The following is a 12,428-nucleotide window of genomic DNA, read 5'->3' on the forward strand; positions in this document are numbered from 1 at the left end:
GGTCTGTTTTTTCATGCTTTTCTTTTCAAAGACACTTTTTTACATTAGGACATTGTGACAACTGGCAAAAAAATATTTTTAAGAATTTAAGTGAAATAAACACATTGCTCTTTGATAAAGCCTAGTTGTATGCTTACATTTGTAAATTAAGACTTTGTAAGCCTGTGTTAAAACACTAAAGAACTGGTTTCTTGGTGTTTTTTTTTTATTAGTGGTTGTTGAGAAATACACAAGTGTGTAGGATCTTTGAGCATTTAAACCTAATCCTCGATGACTGTGGGAGTAAATGAGGTAGACTTCTGAAAAATGATGTTTGAAATTCAGTGCTGTGGAACCCCTGAAAGGCAGTAAAAAATCATGTTAGGTTCAAATAATAGATGAATTAAGGAAAGGAGGGTCATGTAATGGAGAAGAGTCCCAGGAGATCTGGATTGTAGTTCTGGCTCTGCTGCTGGTTTCCTGTGTGACCTTGTGTTGCCCTCTGGATTACCTCCTAGTCTATAAAATCGAGGGGGTGTGACCAAATGGCTTCTCGAAGTCTTTTGCAGCACTGATGGTCTCTGACCCTCACTGACAGGAAGGTCTGAAGGAAAAAACGAGCTTTGTGCTAAGGCTGAAACACGTAGGGATTGACTGACAGGTGAACAGAGTACGGTTTGTTACCAAGACAGGCGTACTGAGGAGGAGTGACATGTGAAAAGCTTGGCCCGGGAGTGGGTAGGCACTGCCTGAGGTCAGCTCGGCGGCTTTTTTTTTTTTTTTTTTTGCAGAAAGATGGAAATTTGGTCTCTTACAGATCTTAAAAGGATTTGGGGGAGGAGTAAAATACTCTGCAGTCTGTATGCAGTGGTTCAATACACGTGTGACTGTGTTTGTCAATAATTTTTGTAGTGGAAGGAATATCTGAGGATTGTTTTGGTAACTCTTATCTGTAAGCTACTGGATGAGTGGGTTTTTACACAAGTAAAAGCAATGTTAAAGATTGGAACCTAATCTGAATTTAGTTCTAGCAAAAGTTACATAGTGTCAGTGGAGCCCCCTGATACTGGGAAAGATTGAAGGCAGGAAGAGCAGGGGGCAACAGGATGAGATAGTTGAATGGCATCACCGACTCAATGGACATGAGTTTGAGCAAGCTCAAGGGATGGTGAAGGACAGGGAAGCCTGGCATGCTGTAGTCCATGGGATCACAAAGAACTGTACATGACTGAGCGACTGAACAACAACTAGGCTTTAGAGTGGAAGTTGCTTTTTACAAAGGAATGTTAGGAAAATTAATTTCCAATTTGACATATTTTCCCCAACACAAGGTCTTAATCAGTGCCCTTTGGCACACCTTCAATACATTATAAAGTGATTTGTACAACCTACGCGTCCTTAGGTTTTGCATATATCGTCAAATAACAAACAGTAACTTCGGATGATTTTGTTTCCTGCTTTTTTCAAGTTTATAGAACTTTTTGGTATCTTCCAAGCTCCTGGGATATGCCAGGCTCTCCCTGGCTGGGCAAGAGGGAGGGGGTTGGGATGGAGACAAGCCAGTCCTTGGATGCTCACCAGAAATGTAAAGAAGAGAAGACACATGGGAGTGATACTTACCAAGACCTAGAACAGGTGGTCCCGTAAGAGGGTAATTCAGAGGTAGGAAGGGCAGCTTTAAACTGGGAAGATTTGTATTCGAGCCACACACGCGGTTATGAGTGACTTTAGAAATACGAATGGAGAAAGGAGGGAAGAATGATGGACAGAGGTCACAGGTAGGGAGTTGTGTATGCTTGGGTTCAAATAGGCCAGTTTGAGTAGAGAATGAGGAAGAAGAGAGGAATGGCAGGTGAGACAGGAGCAGTGATTTGGGACCTTATCCCAGGGGGGCTTGAACGGCAGAGCTTTTCTGTGCATTCACTTTACAAAATGTCATTTTGACCTATGACCTGTGGCCAGTGAGGATTTCTAGGGAACTATCAGACTTGCTTTTCCTTGTCTTAAAATTTCCAGAAGCCTGTAACATGCAGACCTCCGATAGGGCCTTGAGGCCCAGGTGCTCTCAACTAAAGACTTAAACTTCTTGAGAAACAGGCATTTTGGTGATGAGGTCACAGAGCAAACCCTGTTTCTGGAGTTCTCTCTCCTCTGAAGGAGACATTAATGGAGTGGACTTGATGCCAGCTTTTGCAGTGAATGTTTTAAACAGCTGGGTGGGAGCTGTGATGGGCTGGATAACTGGTCCTTACCTGTTCCTGCAGGGTAGGGAGAGGGGTCTCTCCCACACACAGCTGCCCTCCAACCAGAGTAACGACCCTGTTCTGTGCGACAAGGAATGTCATGATTGCATTTGTCTTTAAAATACAAAGGAAGGGTTAGGGACTTCCCTGGTGGTCCAGTGGTTAAGAATCAGCCTTGCAGTGCAGGGGGTGCGGATTCAATCCCTGGTCAGGGGACTACGATCCAACAGGCTTAGTGGGCTGCAGCTAAGCCCACACGCCACAACTCCCGAGTGAGTCTGTGTCCCACCAATGGAACATCTCACAGGACGCAGCTAAGGCCCGAAGCCAAATAAGTATTTAGGAAACAGAAGTACTGCTCCCTGTACATACGGGGAAACAGGCGTAGGAAAGCATCAAGGACTGGCCCAAGGTTTATGATGAGAAGCAGTGAAAGAACCAGGCCCTGTTCTCAACTTTGCTCTTACCTTTAGTTTACTCCTGCTGTAGGAATCCCGGCCCTAAAAAGTGAATGACACTTCTGATGCAAATGCAGAGCACTTTGTGTAAAATGCTAGCCCACACTCATCACCACCGCTGGGACCTCTACCTAGTACACGTGCGAGCAGAGTTAGAGTCGTTTTCATTTCTGGCATCCTATTTGGGCTGCATCACCCTCCCATCAGAGAAAGATGAGACAGAACCAAGTGGTTCTGTCCCTAGGCTATGACCTTCCCTCTTCTCCAGTCCTGTCAAGTTGTGCCGACATCAATTTTAATGAGACTGGTGATACCACTGTGTTGACAGTTTGAAAAGGGAGTCAAGTTACCAACTGACTTAAGCTTCACCTGCCAAACAGTTGCTCTGCAGGAAAACCACCAAGATTGAAGCAAGTGTAGAAGTTCTTTCTAGAGCCAATTAGGTCAGCTTCCTAATCTCCAAGTATATTACAACTTGTCCCAGAGGTGTCAGAAGGGCATCACAAAGAAAATGACCCTTACTCTGTCTTGTTAAGGGGACTTAACCCAGACCAGCTTGTGAATGTTCGTTAGAGTACTGCCTCAGCCCAGCCCTGGAGAAGAGGAGTGCAGGTGTGGTGAGGGAAGCCTCAAAGAGAAGCCAGAGATCTGTTCTAGCCCCAGCCTGGCCACTAGCTAGTATTTGACTCTCCTGAGTCATTTCCCTTCTGGGAACCTTCAGTTCCTTGACTGGAAATATGGAGCCCAAGCTTAAGTGAGCTTGCGGCCCTGATATATACATCAGAACGAGGTATATATACTCCAAGTTCTAACCAGCAATAGACATGATAGTAGTTACTCAAGCTGTTACTCCCACCTACCCCGCCTTCCTGAGGAGCAGGTAAGGATTTGGGCTGGTGGAAAATATGAAAGCTGTGCCTTAGGCTGATGGAGTAGAAGGGGATAGACCTGTAGCAAGAAGTCAGTGAGGAGGTGGTTACCGTTATCTGGACAAGTGTGCGTGAGGGCTGCACCACTGAGACTGATGGTGAATGAGGTGTCTTCTAAAAACTGCAATAGGGATACTAGTAAATCCATTTTACTACTGCAGTGTTGGAGAAGACTCTTGAGAGTCCCTTTGGACTGCAAGGAAATCAGTCCAGTCAATCCTAAGGGAAATCAACCCTGAATATTCATTAAAAGAACTGATGCTGAAGCTCTAATACTTTGGCCACCTGATGTGAAGAGCCAACTTATTAGAAAAAGACTCTGATGCTGGAAAAGATTGAAGGCAGGAGGAGAAGGGGATGACAGAGGCCAAGATGGTTGGATGGCATCACCGACTCAATGGACATGAGTTTGAGCAAGCTCCAGGAGATGGTGAAGGACAGGGAAGCCTGGTGTGGTGCAGTCCGTGGGGTCGCAATGAATCCAACACTCCTGAGCGACTGAACAAGTCAGACTAGTCAGTCTGGGGAGTATCTATAGCCTTATAGACTCACCTTAGCATGTGCAGGATGTATGTCTGCCCCTGGGGGGCACTAACGTTCTGAGTTGGAGGGAGGGAGGGAAACTGTATTCCTCACTTCACAGCTGTGGAAACTGCAGGATTTAGAGGTGAAGAGCCTCCAAAGTCAAGTAGCCAGTAAATAGCCAGCCTGGCTGGAGTTCCAACCCAGCTCTGCCCAAATTCACAGCTTCTGCTGATGGCTAAATGCTCCTCCTTAGGGCTGTCTGGCTCCTGACTCTGTTCTAATGAGAAAGTTAGTGGGCGTATTTCTTCTCAGTCTGGAGCAAAGTAGATGCGGGCTAACATGAGGTTCAGGGCAGAGTAAGAACAGAGCTGGTTTTCAGAATTGGGACCATGAAATGCTTTAGGGGTGCAGGCAAACAGTGAATGTTCTACAAATACAACTACCACTCTTAATCATAATACTTTCACACTGAGAGAGGCAGCCCTGCCATATAACAACTTAGTGAGCCATCAAAAGACACTGCTTCTTGGAACTCAGTTTTCCATTCCTAAATTGGGGCTGCCCTGCACACTCTCTGCATTAAGTTAATGAGTATGAAAGTGCTGGACACCATGAGGGGTAATGTGGAGAACTGCTGGGAACAGCCTACACCATGGGCTTCTCTCAGTGGCAGACTAGGCTGGCCTGCATGCAGCCAGGGTTCTGCACAGCAATGCACCGAGGAGCTGCTGCAGCAGCAGCAAGTGGGTGAGAAGTGGGCATCTGAGCAGAGTGGGTGCTCAGGCCCTGGAGGAGTCGGAGTGGGCGACAGGACCCTGGGGAAGCAAGTAGTCCTCAGGATCCCAGCCAGCCCCTAAGGAAGGGAATTCCTTGACTTTGTCCATTCCAGTGCTAGGTCAGGACCCTGCCTTGTCCCTGATATGTCATTTGGTTCCCTGGCTGCTGGGACACCAATCCATTGTTACCCTGTTTCTGTAGCCACCTGGTGCTCCCTGCCTGTCGACATCCTATTCTACAACCTCTCTGCCAAGCTTAGGCCTGACTTGTCCTAAGCCCCACTTCTAACACAAGGATGATGGTCCCCAGGTTTTCCATAGTATGCTGCCGTTTGCAGAGCTCACATCTATTATCTTGTTCCAGAGAGGCAGTGTGAGGATTCCCACCCCATCTTTCAAACGAGGGAACAGTCAGGGTGACTGTTGCAAGGCCCCCAAGTGCAGAGCACTTGTACTTTTTCCTTGCCTTGGACTAATCGAGGGGAAAAGGCCAGGGATGAGCCAGTAACTAGACTACAGGACACAGTCCACTGAGCTTGAGTGAGCTCATCTCAGAGGATCCCTTACGTGGATGGGAACTTCTGAAACTCAGAGCGCTCAGGTGCTTCAGCAGGAGGAAGATAGAGGGAGATGGAAGAAATGAGGCTGAGGAAATCCAAGTTCCCACATCATGGGCCACTTGAGGTCTCTCGGAGTCCCACCCAGGACCCATCCTCTCTAGGCTGCTCAAGGGACCTCATCACAGTTGTGCTCTCCTGATGCCACTCGGGAACTTTCCGTGACTTTCTGGCACCACACCCCTCAATTCTCCTTTCCAGCCTTACTTCCTTTCCCTAGTCCCCACATACCCTCCTAGCCATCTGAACATTCCTGTGTGTTTCACCTTGCTTGTGCTGCCTCCTCTGTCTGCACTCTTCCTCCATCTGCATAAGCAAATTGATCCCAGGAACTTCCGTGGTGGTCCAGTGGTTAGAGTCTGCCTACCAATGCAGGGGACACAGGTTCCATCCCTGGTCCTGGAACTAAGATCCCCCATGCCGTGGGGCAACTAAGACCATGCACAGCAACTACTGAATCCTTGTGCCTCAACTAGAGGGAAGCCCACGTGCCCCAGCAAAGATCCTGCATACTGCAACTAAGACCTGATGCAGCCAAAAATAAATATTAAACAGACAAAACATAAGCCAAAGAAGACCCATCCCAGTTTCAAGAGCCAGTGCAAAGGCGTTAGCCTCTCTAATGACCCAGCAGACAGGAGACTTTCCTCCCTGCATTCCTTGTTCAATGACTTTGATGGCCTCGTTCTCACTGTGCTGGCTCTGGCTGCTCTGCTCCCTGCCTCGCCTCCCCTGCCAGGAAGTGAGAGCTCTGGGTTGTAGGCCTGAGTCCCTTCGCTGTACCTCCCACACCAATGCACTCAGTGCATCTCCTCAGTGATTTTTACCCACGGCTTCCTGGGGCCGCCGTAACCAAATACCAGAGCCTGGGCGATATAAACAGCGGACATGTGTCATCTCACAGTTCTGGAGGCTGGAAGTCCACGGTCAAGGTGTCGGCAGGATTGGTTCCTCCTGAGGGCTGTGAGGGAAGGATCTGTTCCAGGCCTCTCTCCCTGGCCATCTTCTTCCTGTGTCTCTTCAAGTGGCGTTCTTGTGTATGCGTTTGTGCACAATTTTCCCTTTTCTATAGGGACATTTATCTTGGATTACAGCCCACTCCAATGAACTCAACTTAATTCATCTGCAATGACCCTTTTTCCATGTAAGGTCACATTCTGAGGGACTGGGCATGAGGACTTCAACATATGCATTTAGGGGAGGGGTCATAATTCAACTCAGAACGCCAAGCATAAGAACTGTGAAAACCTCTGGGCAGAGAATGGCAGTCACATGCTGAAAAGCCCCCACTTGGGTGTTTGGACTTAAAAGCAATGTGATTAAAAGGTGGACCTGGGTGCTCAGGTTTGGAGAGGAGAGTCAAATACAAATTTTTTGTGGACACTTTTTTTTATTTCTCTTGGGAATATATTTAGGAGTAGACTTGCTGGGTCATATGGTAATGAGATAATTAACCTTTTGAAGAACCACCAGACTGTTTCCCAAAGAGGCTGCACCATTTTCATTCCATCAGCAGTGTATGAGGGCTCCAGTCTCGCCACACCTTTATCTGTCTTTCTGATTCTAGACATCCTACTGAGTCTGAGGCGGTATTTCACTGTGACTTTGATTTGCATTTTCCTGATAGTTAATGACATTGAGCAACTTTTCATGTTCTTGAAATATTGGAATGTTATCTTTTAACACATTAGGATCAATCTGGTTGGGCTTGAGTTGGCAGTATCACATGGTTGAGACCGGGTTGCTATAGGGTGTTCTGGTGTACTGGGACTGTTTCTAGAGATGGTTGTGAATTGAGCAGGCAACCACGTAAGCAGTCAGACTGGGGTTGGTGATGAAGATCTGGGAGTTACCCATAAGGGTGTACATCTTGAAGTCCTGTGAATGGATGATATTCTCAAGGACAGCATGAGGGAGAAGGAGTGAAAGTTGTTAAAGTTTTGGGGACTCTTGGAAGTTAAGAGTGAGAGGGCAAAGGGGAGACAACAGATTCACTGTTTTGTTTTTTTTTTTTTGCTGCTCCGCACAGCTTGCAGGATCTTAGTTCCCTGACCAAGGATTGAAACTGGGCCACCACAGTAAGAGTACCTAGTTTAATCACTGGACTGCCAGGGATTTCCCTAGACCCACTGCCCTTAACTGGGGTGGTGAGGGGGTAGGACCTTTCAGACAGCAGGGTACGGTGGAGGGTGAGGAGGAGATGAGGCTGGTGACAGGCACAGACTGTCAAGATGAGATATGAGGAGGGGGACGGTCCTCCAGGCCACAGGCAGTGGAAGCAGGCCAGGGGGCAGGGGCTCAGGATGAGACTTCTTTCTCTCGAAGTCTCTGGGGCGAGAACTCTGGGCAAGCAGGTCTCACATGCCTGGTCTCACACGGTTCTCGCTACTGCTCTCTGGTGGTGGTGGTTTCCATTCGGCAGGAAGTTGAGAAGGAACAGGGCTGGGAGTAGAACCTGGGCTTCGCTTATTCCAAACACTGCGATTTTTTTTCCAGGACCCTATTCTGTTTCAACCTCCTGTGGGGGCCAAGCTTGCAAATAGATTATTATCATGTGGAAGGAATTTGGGATGGGGTCTCAGCTTCAGTGTTGATCCTTCAGACAGACCCTTCCTGACAACCTGTGTGAAAAATGTCCCCCTGTTAGTCACACACAGCATTCAATGGCTTTCCTTCACACCCTCCTTATGACAGTTCATGATTTTATAGCAATGTGTGAATATAATTTACTTTCATCGTAAACTACATTTACTATAAAATGCAGTTTATAGGAAGAGGCCCCACACTCTTTGTTCCCCAGTCTACTCCTGGTTCTTGGCATGGTGCCTGGCATGCAGCAACCCAAGAATCATTTGTTGGATGGGTGAGTGAGGTGGCATTTGGAAAGTGGAGGCAGGTATGGTGTGTACCCCATGACAAAATCCTTCCAACAGAGATAGTATGAAGTGACTTCCATCTCCCATACTGCCCCAGGTGTGACAGTGGGCTTGTTCACTCTGGGACAGTATAAAAATGATGCTTCTGTTCCAGAGATGAGGACCAAGGTTGAGGAAGCAGGAACTGGATGTAAGTCAGGGGGTGCCCATCAATGGTGCCTATAAATGGAGCGACTGAGAGAACCTTGGGAGAAGCAGACTCTTTGGCCATTTGACACCAGGGCAGGTCCTTGGTGGCTGGGGGTTGGGGAGCTTGGGTGGATTAATACTTCACTTCTTCCTCAGAGGAACTTTCCAGAAAGCTGACTTCAGGGAATGGTCGTGTTCACCTAAGAGGCTGAATGCAACCTGAAGAGTAAATACATGAAGTCAATTACGCCTCAGTCTTCACTGTCATCTTTCCTTTCCTGTGCTTAGCCATTCAGAAAATGTTTATCAGCACCTATGAAATGTTATGTTCTGTGCTTGGTGCTACGGATATAAGAGGAAACAGCTGAGGCCCTGCTCTCAAGGAGCTCTTTGTTCTGGAGGACTCAGTTACAATACAAGGCTCTAAGCCACATAAGGGCAGAGGTCTGGTCTGTCTTGTTTGTTCACCATGGTGTCCCTAGAACTTTGCCCTGGGTTTAGCACTGACTAGGTACTCCAGATGGTTCCAACCCAAAGGAGCTCACACTCTATAGAGAGAAAGACAGACAAGAGGCAGTTCCATAAAGGAGGGAATAAAGAAGGTCATGCAGGAACATGGAGAAGGCTGTTAGGGAGATCAGAGAAGGTCCTGAGAAGTGACTTCTACCCTGAAGGACTTGCAGAAGGACCTGCAGAAAGCAGGGGCTCAGCATGGTGGGTGTAGGGAAAGAGGGAGTGTGCAGGTTCAGGAAACCACCTGTGTCAAGGCCTTGAGGAGAGAACACGATCCTTTAGAGAACTCAGAATAGTCCACTGTAACTAGAACATGGAGCAGTGACAAAAAATTAATCAGAGTTCTAGGTTGGAGGAGGCTTTGCAGGAATTAACTTCAGGAGGGGCCAAGCACAGTTGAACTAGCTACTGAGGTCCCAGGCCCCAGCGTCTCAGTTCTAGGAACTATGTCCAATCCTTGACCTTGACCCTTACGACCCAGCACTCTGGGTGCCGCAGTTTCTCCAAAACTAAGTTCTTCCTTGCCCTTTCCTTCCAAAAAAAAAAAATCCCTCATTGGTTTTGTTTTTAAGACCTTCCCACATGTCCTCATCCATTTCGACAGACTGAACACTGACTCATTACCCAAGCATGGAAACTGGCTTTAAAAACAAGAACAAGAGTAGAATAAAAATTGCATCTTTTCCTCCTTATTTGTGGTAGGTACTAAATAAGTGTGTATTTTAATGTATTGAAAGTTCTTATTTAACCACAAGTAACATTAGCCCATCTTCCTTTCATGGTATCATTTTTTAAAATGTGACGTCACCTTTTTTTCTTTAATTTCCACTTATATATGAATTATGCAAAACCATAATGGTTTTCTTTAGTCAAGTGACTGAGTTACTTTAGTGCTGGGTTTAATTTTCTCTGTAATCAAGGCCTGTTGCTCAACCTCACCCAGCTGTGAAAAGCCATTTAAACTTGAGAGACCTAAAGCATGTGGCATCTAGTTTAGACATATTGCAGATGAATGAACCCCGCTGCAATCTCCTTGTTCCTTGGTTACTTTCTTGCTGTCCATCCAAGCTTCTCAATCCCAGCCACTGAAGGCCTGCTCTGGTGTCAGGTGGCCAAAGAGTCTGCTTCTCTCAAGGTTCTCAGTTGTTCCATTTATAGGCACCCTTGATGGTCACACTCTGACCTACACCCACTTCCTGCTTCCAAACTTGCACTTCCTTGGAACCCCTCAACTTTAGGACAACTCCCCCCACCCCCAGCCCATGGTCCATTTTCCAGCTGCTTTTTAAAAAATATATAATTTTTTTATTTATTTATGTATGGCTGTGCTGGGTCTTCACTGCTGTGCAGGCTTTTCTCTAATTGTAGTGAGTGGGCTTCTCATTGCAGTGGCTTCTCTTGTTGCAGAACACAGCATCTAGGGTGCATGGACTTCAGTAGTTTTGGATCATGGGCTCAGTAGTTGTGGTTCCTGGGCTGTAGAGCATAGGCTCAGTAGTTGTGGCCTATGGGCTTAGTTGCTCTGAGGAATGTGGGATCTTCCCAGACCAGGGATTGAACCTGTGTCTCCTGCACTGGCAGGCAGATTCTTTACCACTGAGCTATCAGGGAAGCCCCTTCCATCTGCTTTTAACAACTGAACTTTTTCAAGAAAAGATCCGTTTTTGCCTCCTCTGTTTCCCCATCATCCCTTGGCCACCAAATCTGTTTTCTCTAGCATTCTCCCTGCTCCCATGTTCTCCACTGAGTTCTTGCTCCTCATTCTTACGCACTGCTCTGGGCCTTCAGCTCTGTGGGTCTCTCCTCCTCAGGACACACTCTGCTTCTCTGTCCTTCCAGGGCAGCTGCACAAGGCTCACTCCTCCACTGCTCAGTCCTCTGCACACTCTCTCCTTCAGGAGTCAACCTAGTCAGTCTTTCCTCACTCAGAATGGCTTCTGGATTTCTATCTCCAGCCCAGACCCACACTGAGCCTCAGAGCTGCCTCTCCTCCTACCTAATTAACAGTTTCACCTGTATATTTATTTTTAATATTTATTTACTTTGTCTATGCCTCGTGGGACCTTCAATCTTCTGTTGAAGCATGTGGGATCTTTAGTTGCAGGTGTGGGATCTAGTTTCCTGACCAGGGATTGAACCTGGGGCCCCTGCCTTAGAAGCCTGGTCTTAGCCACTGGACCACCAGGGAAGTTCCTCACCTGCATATTTATACCAAGTGTCCCAACCTACCCTTCTCCCTTCCACCCAGAAATGCCTCTTCCTCTCCCTTCCATTGTTGTTACTTTGCTCATTAGTTCTGGAAGTCAAGAGGAGAATCAAGTTTGCTTTTTCCTTCAAACTTATTTCTCAATTTTGTTTGCAACTCAGTATACGGTATTTCAATACGTGAACCATGAACTTCCAGATGTTCAAACTGGTTTTAGAAAACCAGAGGAACCGGAGATCAAATTGCCAACATCTGCTGGATCATTGAAAAAGCTAGAGGGTTCCAGAAAAACATCTATTTCTGCTTTATTGACTATGCCAAAGCCTTTGACTATGTGGATCACAATAAACTGGAAAATTCTGAAAGAGATGGGAATACCAGACCACCTCACCTGCCTCTTGAGAAACCTATATACAGGTCAGAAAGCAACAGTTCGAACTGGACATGGAACAACAGACTGGTTCCAAATAGGAAAAGGAGTACATCAAGGCTGTATATTGTCACCCTGCTTATTTAACTTATATGCAGAGTACATCATGAGAAACACTGGACTGGAAGAAGCACAAGCTGGAATCAAGATTGCTGGGAGAAATATCAGTAACCTCAGATATGCAGATGACACCACCCTTATGGCAGAATGTGAAGAGGAACTAAAAAGCCTCTTGATGAAAGTGAAAGAGGAGAGTGAAAAAGTTGGCTTAAAGCTCAACATTCAGAAAACGAAGATCATGGCATCTGGTCCCATCACTTCATGGGAAATAGATGGGGAAACAGTGGAAACAGTGTCAGACTTTATTTTTTTGGGCTCCAAAATCACTGCAGATGGTTATTGCAGCCATGAAATTAAGACATTTACTCCTTGGAAGGAAAGTTATGACCAACCTAGATAGCATATTCAAAAGCAGAGACATTACTTTGTGAACAAAGGTCTGTCTAGTCAAGGCTATGGTTTTTCCAGTGGTCATGTATGGATGTGAGAGTTGGACTGTGAAGAAAGCTGGGAGCTGAAGAATTGATGCTTTTGCACTGTGATGTTGGAGAAGACTCTTGAGAGTCCCTTGGACTGCAAGGAGATCCAACCAGTCCATCCTAAAGGAGATCAGTCCTGGCCGTTCAC

This window comes from Bos mutus, chromosome 8, assembly GCF_027580195.1.
Source record: "Bos mutus isolate GX-2022 chromosome 8, NWIPB_WYAK_1.1, whole genome shotgun sequence".
Classification (NCBI taxonomy): domain Eukaryota; kingdom Metazoa; phylum Chordata; class Mammalia; order Artiodactyla; family Bovidae; genus Bos; species Bos mutus.